This window comes from Coptis chinensis, chromosome 4, assembly GCF_015680905.1.
Source record: "Coptis chinensis isolate HL-2020 chromosome 4, ASM1568090v1, whole genome shotgun sequence".
Taxonomy (NCBI): domain Eukaryota; kingdom Viridiplantae; phylum Streptophyta; class Magnoliopsida; order Ranunculales; family Ranunculaceae; genus Coptis; species Coptis chinensis.
The window spans coordinates 12476051-12486268 of NC_141459.1; the positions used below are offsets into that span (position 1 = coordinate 12476051).

The 10218-nt window shown below is 36.9% G+C and overlaps 1 pseudogene across 1 annotated transcript; it reads left to right on the forward strand.

Moving 5' to 3' along the window:
• The first annotated feature begins 636 nt into the window (after positions 1–636).
• LOC147501938 (carbon catabolite repressor protein 4 homolog 2-like) lies at positions 637–5304 on the forward strand (annotated as a pseudogene). Its single transcript, XR_015220891.1, has 11 exons — positions 637–729; positions 1340–1391; positions 1901–2648; positions 2786–2872; positions 2966–3111; positions 3793–3836; positions 3921–4066; positions 4463–4492; positions 4589–4699; positions 4779–4890; positions 4982–5304. The product of XR_015220891.1 is annotated as a carbon catabolite repressor protein 4 homolog 2-like (transcript).
• The last annotated feature ends 4914 nt before the right edge of the window (positions 5305–10218 follow it).

Genomic DNA, 10218 nt, shown 5'->3' on the forward strand with positions numbered 1-10218 from the left:
ATACTTAACAAATATTTGAATATAAAGAAACGAGTTTCGATACCATTCCAACTAAAAACAGTATCGATACTTAACATACACTATACCATAATAGGATATTTGAAACACAGACCTTTTTTGCTTTGCAACGCTAATTTACCGTTAGCAAGTTGCCAACGCTATATAAGCATTTGCAATGTTATAAAACGTTACTTTATTTCAGCGAATTTCATGAATTAATTGCTAACGCTTAATTAAAAATTGTGTGAGAAGTGTTGCAAATTAGAAATATAAAACATAACTTTACTTTCTTTCCTCTCTCTCACCGCCGCTACGCTCTCCAGTCTTCTCCATCTCTCTCTACCCACACACACTCTCACTGTAATAACCCTAACTCCATAATTATTCTCGCTCTCTCTCTCTCTCTTTTCTTAATTCCCCTTTTCTCACTCTTCAATTCGATTCAACCATCTATTCTTGACAAACTCAAGACTTCAAAAAAAAAAAATCTAATCTTTTCTTTCTCATATGCAAAAAGAGTGATTTTTGTAGGGTTTAAGGATTAATATGGTTATATTTATTGAATTTTAAAGGGTTAAGTTGTGAGTGATTAGAAGAGTTTTTTTTACTAAAGCTGGAGCGGTTAGAGAGGAAGATATGAAGATTCCGCAAATGGTTGGACCGGTACATGGATTTGTTGTGGATCCGGTTTTGGATTCTAGGAAGGTGGTAGTGGTGCTGGTGGTGCTGGTGGGTCTGGTTCGGGATCAATTCTTTGGTTAGGGAATGGTTTGGATAGAGCTGGTTCGGGATCAATTCGGGAAGAGACGAGTGGTTTTGGAACCTATTGATAAAGTTGTGCAATAGAGATAGAGAGGATGATTAAGAATCGAGAGTTTGCTGCTAGGTCTAGGGAGAGGAAACAGGCCCAGTTTGGATGATTTGTTTCTTGATTTTTATTGGATAAGTTTGTTCAGAGTTGATTTAATTTTTTTTGTTATTATCATGCGTTTACACGGTGGAGTTGGAATCCTTAGTGACACAATTGGAGGAGGAAAATGCACGACTTCAAAAAGAACAGGTGAAACTAGTTTTGGATTTTTAAGCCCCATGAGTGATTGATTTTTTTTATTTATTATGGTAGTTGTATTTTAAACTAATTACCGTGTTTTATAAGTTATGAACTGGGATTTAGTGTGTGAATTTTAATAAACAAGTAATGTAACCCTGTGGAAGTGTATGTAGTCAAGAGAAATTGGGTCATTTAATGTCCAGTTTGATCCCCTCTAAGTGAATTGAACATTAGATTTTCAGGAAATTTTCACTTTATTTTTGCATTATCCTTTTTGTAAAATTGTAGGATGATGTTCCTGAATCTTCTCCTATGATGGTTTTTGCTTGAGGTATAGGTGGTAAGTTTCCCATTTTTTTTTCTTCTTCTTTTTATTTTTTATGCTCTACTCGTTTTTCACCCTATAATGTCAGAAAGTGAAAATTAGGCACACATATATGGACGTGTAAGAGACTAATAGGAGATACTCTCATATTATTTTCCATATGATGTTATTGGCTTGTGTATGTTAGTAAGTAATATTGTTTGGGGGTAAAGCCTGTTGTTTGGAGGCATCTATACTTAAAATAATAGTTACATTTTACATGGTAGAGTGGCCTATAGCCTCGACAGAGAGCTTAATTTAGTTTTTTTACTTGTTGTTCATAACTAAGGGAAATAATAAGTACTGACTATTTATTAGACGTGTTAGTAAGACAACTGTTTGTGATGATGAAAATGGGCAGTGTCCTCGATCCACTTGAATTCTCTCTAACAATGTTTCAAGCAATGCATAGTCATGCTATGTTGTTATTGAGATTGCAAAAGTCATTCATGTAATGTAGTTACATTTTTGTTTCTCTTTTGCAGGTATCGCATCCAAAGTGACCCAAAAGTTGCAATTTGCAGTGTGCATCCTTCTGAACAAGCAACCTTGCAGTGCCTTGGTTGTGTCAAAGCAAAGATACATGTTGCAAAAAGTTACCATTGCTCTCCTAGGTGATTTTTAGATGCCTGGCAGCATCATTGTACCTTACATGAAAGGGCAGCTAGTGCTGTAAATGAAAATGGCACTGAAGAGGAAGAGCTTTTGGATGCTTTAATACTTATGGATCTGGAGCTAGCAATGCGAGCCTGTCCGGTTCTACTCCAAGTATAGGGCACAATACTAGTTTAAGTGATGGATCTACTCCTTCATATCCAGCAACTGTTACCGAAAGGAGTGGTGGTGAAACCTGGTTTGAGGTCGGACGATTGAAGACCTATACACCAATAGCTAATGATATTGGGCATGTTCCCAAGTTTGAGTGTGTGTCATTTGATGCAGAAAAGAAATTGCATGTTGGTCATGCTAACACAATATTGACTTCCCATGTAATTCCACCCCCAACCCCTTGTCCGAGGTGCTTGGTTCCAGTGAATGGTGTTGATGTGATGGGCAATTTAGATTTGGACGGTCGTACCTTCAGGAACCTTTACTGTGCTCTCATACAATATTCTGTCAGATGTGTATGCTTCAAATGATTTGTACAGTTATTGCCCTTCTTGGGCCTACCGTAGACAAAACTTATTGCGGGAGATTGTTGGATATCGTGCAGACATCCTTTGCCTTCAAGAGGTACTCTACGTTTTATTGTCCATTATGAAAAATCATTTGATTCGGTGTTTGGTGGGTTTGCACCATGTGTTCTTTCTGCGTACTTTCCTTGGTGTCTGTACCCTATTAATTCTTGTGAATATTCCATTAATTTGCAGGATAACGTCGCTCTAATAGCAGTTTTAGAAGCAAAGTTCAGTAACCACGGGGCGGACACCCCTGGAAAAAGACAACTTCTCTGTGTGGTTAGTATATAACTTAGGAACTTAACTTTTTATTCATCCTTTTTCTGGTTTAACATGCTACTTAGTCCAGCTTTATACTCTTTGATTTGGTAGGAATTGTGTTTTTTTCTCCGCATACATAATGGAACTTGGGATCTGTTGAGGGAGGCATTTCATCTCACTCAAGCCGCCCCCATTTTTCTAAGGAGTAGCTTGTGTTTTACCCCCAAGCATGATTCACATGTTACACCACATTTCGAGTATGTAATAATGCGCTTTGCAGATTGTATCCATCTTTGTAGTTCTTCTTCATGGTGATACCTGAGGAAAAAAATTCTTGAAAGGTTTAAACTTGTCTTTGACGTCTCCTAAAACAAGTTTTGCTCTGTTTTGAGCCTTAATGTGTCCTGACACGAGTTTTACCCTGTTCAGTACCTTTTAGCATCTTCTGTTAATGGCAGAGTGATTAAAGTGCGTATTGATTGGTGCACTTTCATCAAATATCTCAGTAGTGATGAAAATTTACTTATATAATATGATTAGGGTTCGTTCAAGCACGATTTATATGAATGGAATTGTCATTTTGGAACTAAATCAAATTATATTTAAATTTAGTAAAATATTCTAAGTGTTTTGGTCACTCAAAGAGAGAACATAGCTCGTGAGACCACTGATGTAAACTATGCGACCATTCTAGAACGACTTGATGAAGAGTCTAATGCTCAAAAATAACTTGAGGAAGAAGTAGCAACAATGCAGCGAGAATCTTCTAGTAGGGGCAGTTCATCTCATGTATTATTATTTTTGTACTGCCTAGCTTTTGTCATAATTCCAAAGTGGGGTATGCACAGGGCATCATTCTTCAAACCTTATACAAAATTCTGGTTTCATAAAATTTTGCTTTTGATCCACTTTGTTTATTTGATTAAATCTGGTGGTAGTTGACTCATGGGAAGGGGTTGGCCTTGTCTGATCGTTGAGGAAGGTAGATGTCTATATTGTTTCTCTTTTCTATTTAGACTTTTAGTTTATTTTGATAACTGACATTGTGCTTATAACTTTGTTACAGTGTTTCAGAAGTGGTGTCTCTACTGTCTCGTTTTCGGAATTCTCTCAATGCTATTTGCACACATACTTAGTGACTGGGTGCCATTTTACTATAGCAGTTCAATGGCAGTAGGAGTTTTGCTTGTGGTCTTGTTTCTTCTGTTTCAGGTACATAAGTTCTACAAGTATTCTTCGATTGATTTTGTTTTTTCGAAAGTCAATTCAATTAATTGGACATCTATTTCTACTAGTTGTTTAGCTGAACACCTTGTCAGTCATGATTATATAGTGTTTTATATTACCCTTCATTCCTGGTGCTAGCCTACCTAAAATCCCGACCTCGTTTAATCCAGCTGCCTAGTGCTGGTTAAGAACCATTTTCTCCGAAAACCAATCTGATAGATAGAGCACCCCATTATTTATCACAACTATTGCTAGTTAACTTGGGGAAAATGCTCACACGACAACACCCTTAAGACGATAGACACAGCTGGAATCATCTAATTGTTCACTGTGAAATAGTAGAGTTGGTACTTATGAAAATTACTTTTTTTGAGGTAAAAGACGAATATCTGAAGCAAATGAGGGAATGAGGTAATCCAGACTGAAATGACTTGCCATTGTCATTTAACCATATAAATTGCCGAAATTTTAAATCATTACTGATGCTATCATTTTCTTTGTTTGAAGAACATCGAGATACATTTTGAGGATTGGAACATTGGGATCCTGGGTCATGTTGTGCTCCATGGAGTTGACCAGGGAAGAAGAGATTTAACCTGGCAAAAATGGTCTTATCAGGTCAGTGTTTTCTTCAATGAGCTTAAAACACGTCCAACAATGTTGTTTCGATTTATGCCGTTCTTTATTGTTCGTGCAGGTGGGTCTAAAAGGAGAAGCTGTCAATCTTGTCTCCAAGTGGGATTTCATCAGTGGAATGGACGCGTGGGTCATTAGTTATGAAAAGGCAGCAACCACTTACATGGTATAAGGTAAGAAAATGTACTATGACTTAACATTCCTAGAGGAAGTCACTTTTGGCGTCATAAACTTACTTTTTTCTTTTTCTCTTTAAACTTGTAGTCTTATTGCAGTGCACCTAATGGTGAGGGACCGTTGGCTTTGGACATGGGATTTATAGGAAAGGGTCAAGTATGGATCAATGGGCATAAGGTTTTCAACAATGCAAGTTGTTATCTCTTGTTTAAGATCATGGTACAAAAGCTTCTTTTATGGTGATAGTCCAACAATAAGTTTGTGAGGTTTAGAAAATTGGTCAAAGTTGTAAATGTATATGGTTGGATTAGTTTTGTACTTTATTAGTTTTTTTTCCCATTGTAAAATGGTATTAAAATGTATTGTGTAAAGGATAAATTTAGTGTAAATAAGAATTTATGATTTCTGTATATGGTGCAAGAGGGGCATCTTTTTGTAGATTTAGCTGGTGGCTATAAAATATGAGAAATTTTTTTTTATCAGCAACGGTTCATAACCGTTACAAACGACTTAAAATTTTTTTTTAAAAAAATTAATAACAATTTTGCAACTGTTAAGAATCGTTGGTAATATTTTTAATAAATTATCAACGCTTAAAAAACACCGTTGCAAAGGTTTTAAATTTGTGTATGAAATAGTTATAAAAAGCGTTACAAATCATTATTGCAACGGTTAATAAGTGTTGCAAACAGAAATTTCCAACGGTTATTAACCGTTGCAATAATGATTTACAGATGAGGATTTTCTGCCAAGAGCAAGATTTTATTGACCTGGTATTGAGATGAGGATCTACAGATCACCAGGATTTTTTTTTGCCGAACTTGACATTTATGCCAAGAACTGGATTTTATTGACCTGAACTCACATTTTTTTTTTCCAAGAATAGGATTTTATTGACTGGTATCGAGATGAGGATCTACAGATCACCAGGATTTTTTGACCCAAACTTGACATTTCTACCAAGAACTGGATTTTATTGACTTGAACTCGCATTTCTGCCAAAAGTAGGATTTTATTGACCTGGTATCGAGATGAGGATCTACAGATCACAAAGATTTTTTTTTTACCCGAACTTGACATTTCTGCCAAGAACTGGATTTTATTGACCTGAACTCGCATTTCTGTCAAGAACAGGATTTTATTGACCTGGTATCAAGATGAGGATCTATAGATCACCAGGATTTTTTGACCCGAACTTGACATTTCTGCAAAGAACTGGATTTCATTGACCTGAACTCGTATTTCTGCCAAAAACAAGATTTTATTGACATGGTATCGAGATGGGGATCTACAGATCACCAGGATTTTTTGACCCGAACTTGACATTTCTGCCAAGAACTGGATTTTATTGACCTGAACTAGCATTTCTACCAAGAACATGATTTCATTGACCTGGTATCGAGATGAGGATCCACAGATCACCAGGATTTTACTTGACCTGGTACCGAGATGAAGATCTACAGATCACAAGACTTTTGCTTGACCTATTATCAATCATATAATTCTAGAGATACAAATATTTGTTATATATGTATAAATATTAATTTCAGAAATGACAATATCTTTATTGAATGTATAACCTTGATAACAAAAATTACACCATGATACTTGAAACATTCTTTATTGATAAAATGTTTTCAAATTGCTTACATTTTGAGGCTTTGTTAATATTACACCTTCAGCCATTTTTAAGTAATAAGCTCCATTGATTCCGACCTTGTGAATGATATAAGGCCCATCCCAGGTTGTTGCTAGTTTGCCAGCCCTTTTTTCTTTAGTAGCTTGAGTGACCACTTTCAATACCAAGTCACCTTCCTGAAAATGCCTTTCTCTTACTTTTTTGTTGAAAGTTTTTTTAAGATGCCTATGATAGGTGTCGAGCTTTACCCTTGCTTGATCCCTTGTCTCCTCGAGATTTAGAACTTCTGAAGCCATTCTTTCATTATTTTGACCATTCTCTATCATCTTTGTTCTGGATGTCGAGACCACCATTTCAGATGGAGTTACTGCTTCCATACCATAGGCCAAAGTAAAAGGTGATTTACCTGTAGATGTTCGAGGTGTCGTTCTATAAGCCCATAAAACGTTGTTTAACTCATCCACCCAAAGACCTTTCTTGTCTTCTAATTTTTTCTTGATATTATCCATAATGGTCTTATTTATTGCCTCTGCTTGTCCATTACCCTGAGCATAGTATGGTGCAGATGTGAAGTGCTTAACCTTGTAAGATTCCAAGAAAGCTTTCACTTTTCCTCCTATGAACTGCAGGCCATTATCTGATATAATAGCATAAGGTAATCCATATCGACATATGACTCGTTCAAAAATGAAGTTTATAACATCCTGTTCTTTTATATGCTACAGAGCTATGGCTTTTACCCACTTTATAAAATAATCTATGACTGCCAATATGAACCTTCTTTTGCCTCTCCCTGATTTAAGCGGACCGACAATATCCATACCCCATAGATCAAAAGGCCATGGGTTTGAGACACAATGTAACTTTTCAGCTGGGACATGTATGACTTTCCCATGAATTTGGCACTACACACACTTTTCATATTGAAGACAGTCCTTTTCGCATTTGAAGCCAAAAATATCCCTGTCTCGTGATTTTGTTGGCCAATGATCTACCAGCTGAGTGGTTTCCACATTCGCCTTTGTGAAGCTCGACAATGATTAGCTGCACTTCCTCATACGATATGCATTTCAAATGTGGACCTCCAGGATTCTTTCGATACAATTCATTATCAACCAACAAATATCTTTGGGTGCCAGATTTAATTCTTCTGGCCTCATTTTTGTCGTGCACTACTTTACTATCAGCTAAATATGAGACATATGCTTTCATCCATGACGCCCCCAGTGTATCAATTTCCATGACTGCTGAATCGTCAATGTCGATGCTTGGCTTATGTTGAACTCTGATATGCAGAGTGCGACCCTCTGTGTTTTCCAACATCGCTACAACATACGCCAAGGCATCTGCATGTCTATTCTCATTTCTATTGAGATGTTGAAGTCTTATTTGACTAAAATTCTTCAATTTGGATTTTATAAAATTCAAATAATCGACCATATTTTCACACTTTTGCTGAGTATCCCCTATTTATCTGATTGACCACGAGCATCGAGTCACTAAAGATCGATAACTCTTTTATATTGAGAGATTTAGCCATCTCGAGACCAGCTATTAAGACTTCATATTCAGCCTCATTATTGGACGCATGGAAACCCAATGTTATTGTAGTCTCGAGCCTTTGATTTTTAGGAGTCACCAACACCACTCCGATGCCACACCCCTTTCTTCCAGAGGATCCATCGACAAATAGTCTCCAACCATTTGTTACAGCCCATGGATCATCTGCATCGATAACATCTTTAGGCTCTTGCAGCATTGAAAATTCCTCTTCTTCCATGCCTCAACTGGCATCCTCAGATGGAAAATCAGCCAAGAAGTCGGCCAGTACCTGACTCTTTTCTAATACGCGGTTTTGATACTTGACTCCAAATTCATTTATTAGTACAGACCATTTAGACATCTTTCCTGACTTAGCAGTTTTCGCCAGAGTTTGCTTTAATGGGAGATTCGTCATCACGATCACCGAATGAGGTTGAAAATATGGCTTTAACCTCTGCGATGAGAATAACAGTGCCAAAGCATACTTTTCTAGCATCGAATATCAAGTTTCAGCCTCAAGCATTGTTTTACTTTGAAAATACACTGGCCTTTCCAATCCATTTTCTACCTTCACGAGGACAAAACTTATAACAAAATCTGATACAGCCAAATAAAGAAGCAAACTTTCTCCCTCATCTGGCTTTGTCAGCGTTGGCATTTCTTGTAGGTATTTCTTTAATTCAAAAATGCTTCTTCACATTCCTCATTCCAACAGAATTTGGCATTCTTTTTAAGCAACTTAAAAAGTGGCTTACAACAATCAGAAGTTCTGGAAATGAATCTATTGAGTGCTGCTATTCTCCCTGTCAACCTTTGTATTTGCTTTTGAGTTGTAGGTGATGGCATTGGTTGAAGCGCTCGTATTTGCTCAGGATTAACATCAATACCTCGCTTCGTAACTATGTATCCCAAAAACTTGCCATAACTGACCCCGAAAGTACATTTTTCAGGATTAAGCTTCATATTAAACTCTCCCAATATTTTGAAAACCATGTCGAGGTCTTTTACGTGATCTCTAGCTTTCATAGATTTGATGACCATATCATCGATATAGACCTCGACAATATGCTTGATGAGTTTCTTAAACATCTTCTCCACTAGTCTTTGGTAAGTGGCTCCCGCATTCTTCAATCCGAATGATATTTTGATGAAGTAGTATATTCCTCCATTAACCACAAATTCCATTTTTAACTGGTCTAAAACAACCATTAGAATCTGAAAGTATCCTGAATAACCATAGCAAAAATTGATCAACTCAAAATCAGCAATTCTGTCGACCAATTCATCAATTCTAGGCATGGGATAATGATCTTTTGGACACTTTTTGTTTACATCAGTAAAGTCGACACAAATTCGAACTCAACCATCTTTCTTGGGTACAACCACTATGTTTGTTACCCATTCAGAATGCTCAACTTCTCTGATGATGCCATTATCTAACATCTTTTGTATCTCCACTTGCACTGCTTCTTCGTACATTGGCCTCACCTTTCTATGCTTTTGATGCACTGGAGTTTTATTTTCTTCCATATTCAGTTTGTGCGAACATATATTTGGATCGATACCGGTGAGATCCGACATCGACCATGCAAAAACATCTTGATTCTCTTTCAAAAATACTACCAACTCCTTTCTTATACTTACAACCATTTCTGTACCAATGAACGTATGACGCTCATTTTCTTTTTTACCGATATTAATCTTCTCCACCACCTCTATGGTTTTTCTTTCCCATGGTGGTTCTTCATGTTTGTTCATCTCTTGAGTGAACTTTACCTGCTCCTGTATTTGCATGTTGGTATCGGCAGGTAAAGCTTGCTGTAACTACTAAGTAGAGTTTTCCAAGACGCCCCCAATATCTTGGCTTTTCCCCTTCATCATTCCCTTTACTGTGATGAAATTACACTTTTTTATTCGGACTGATCACCCCTGATCTCGTGCAATCCATATACAGTTGGGAATCTGAGAACTTGATAAAATGTACTAGGCACAACACACATTTTATGTATCCATTTCCTTCCCAATATGGCATTATGATCAGATTGATGCTTGATGACCACAAATTTCATCATCACTATTTGAGGCCCAGCTCGAACTGGCAATTTTATCTCTCCAGCAGGTTTGGTAGAAGTTCCATTAAAAC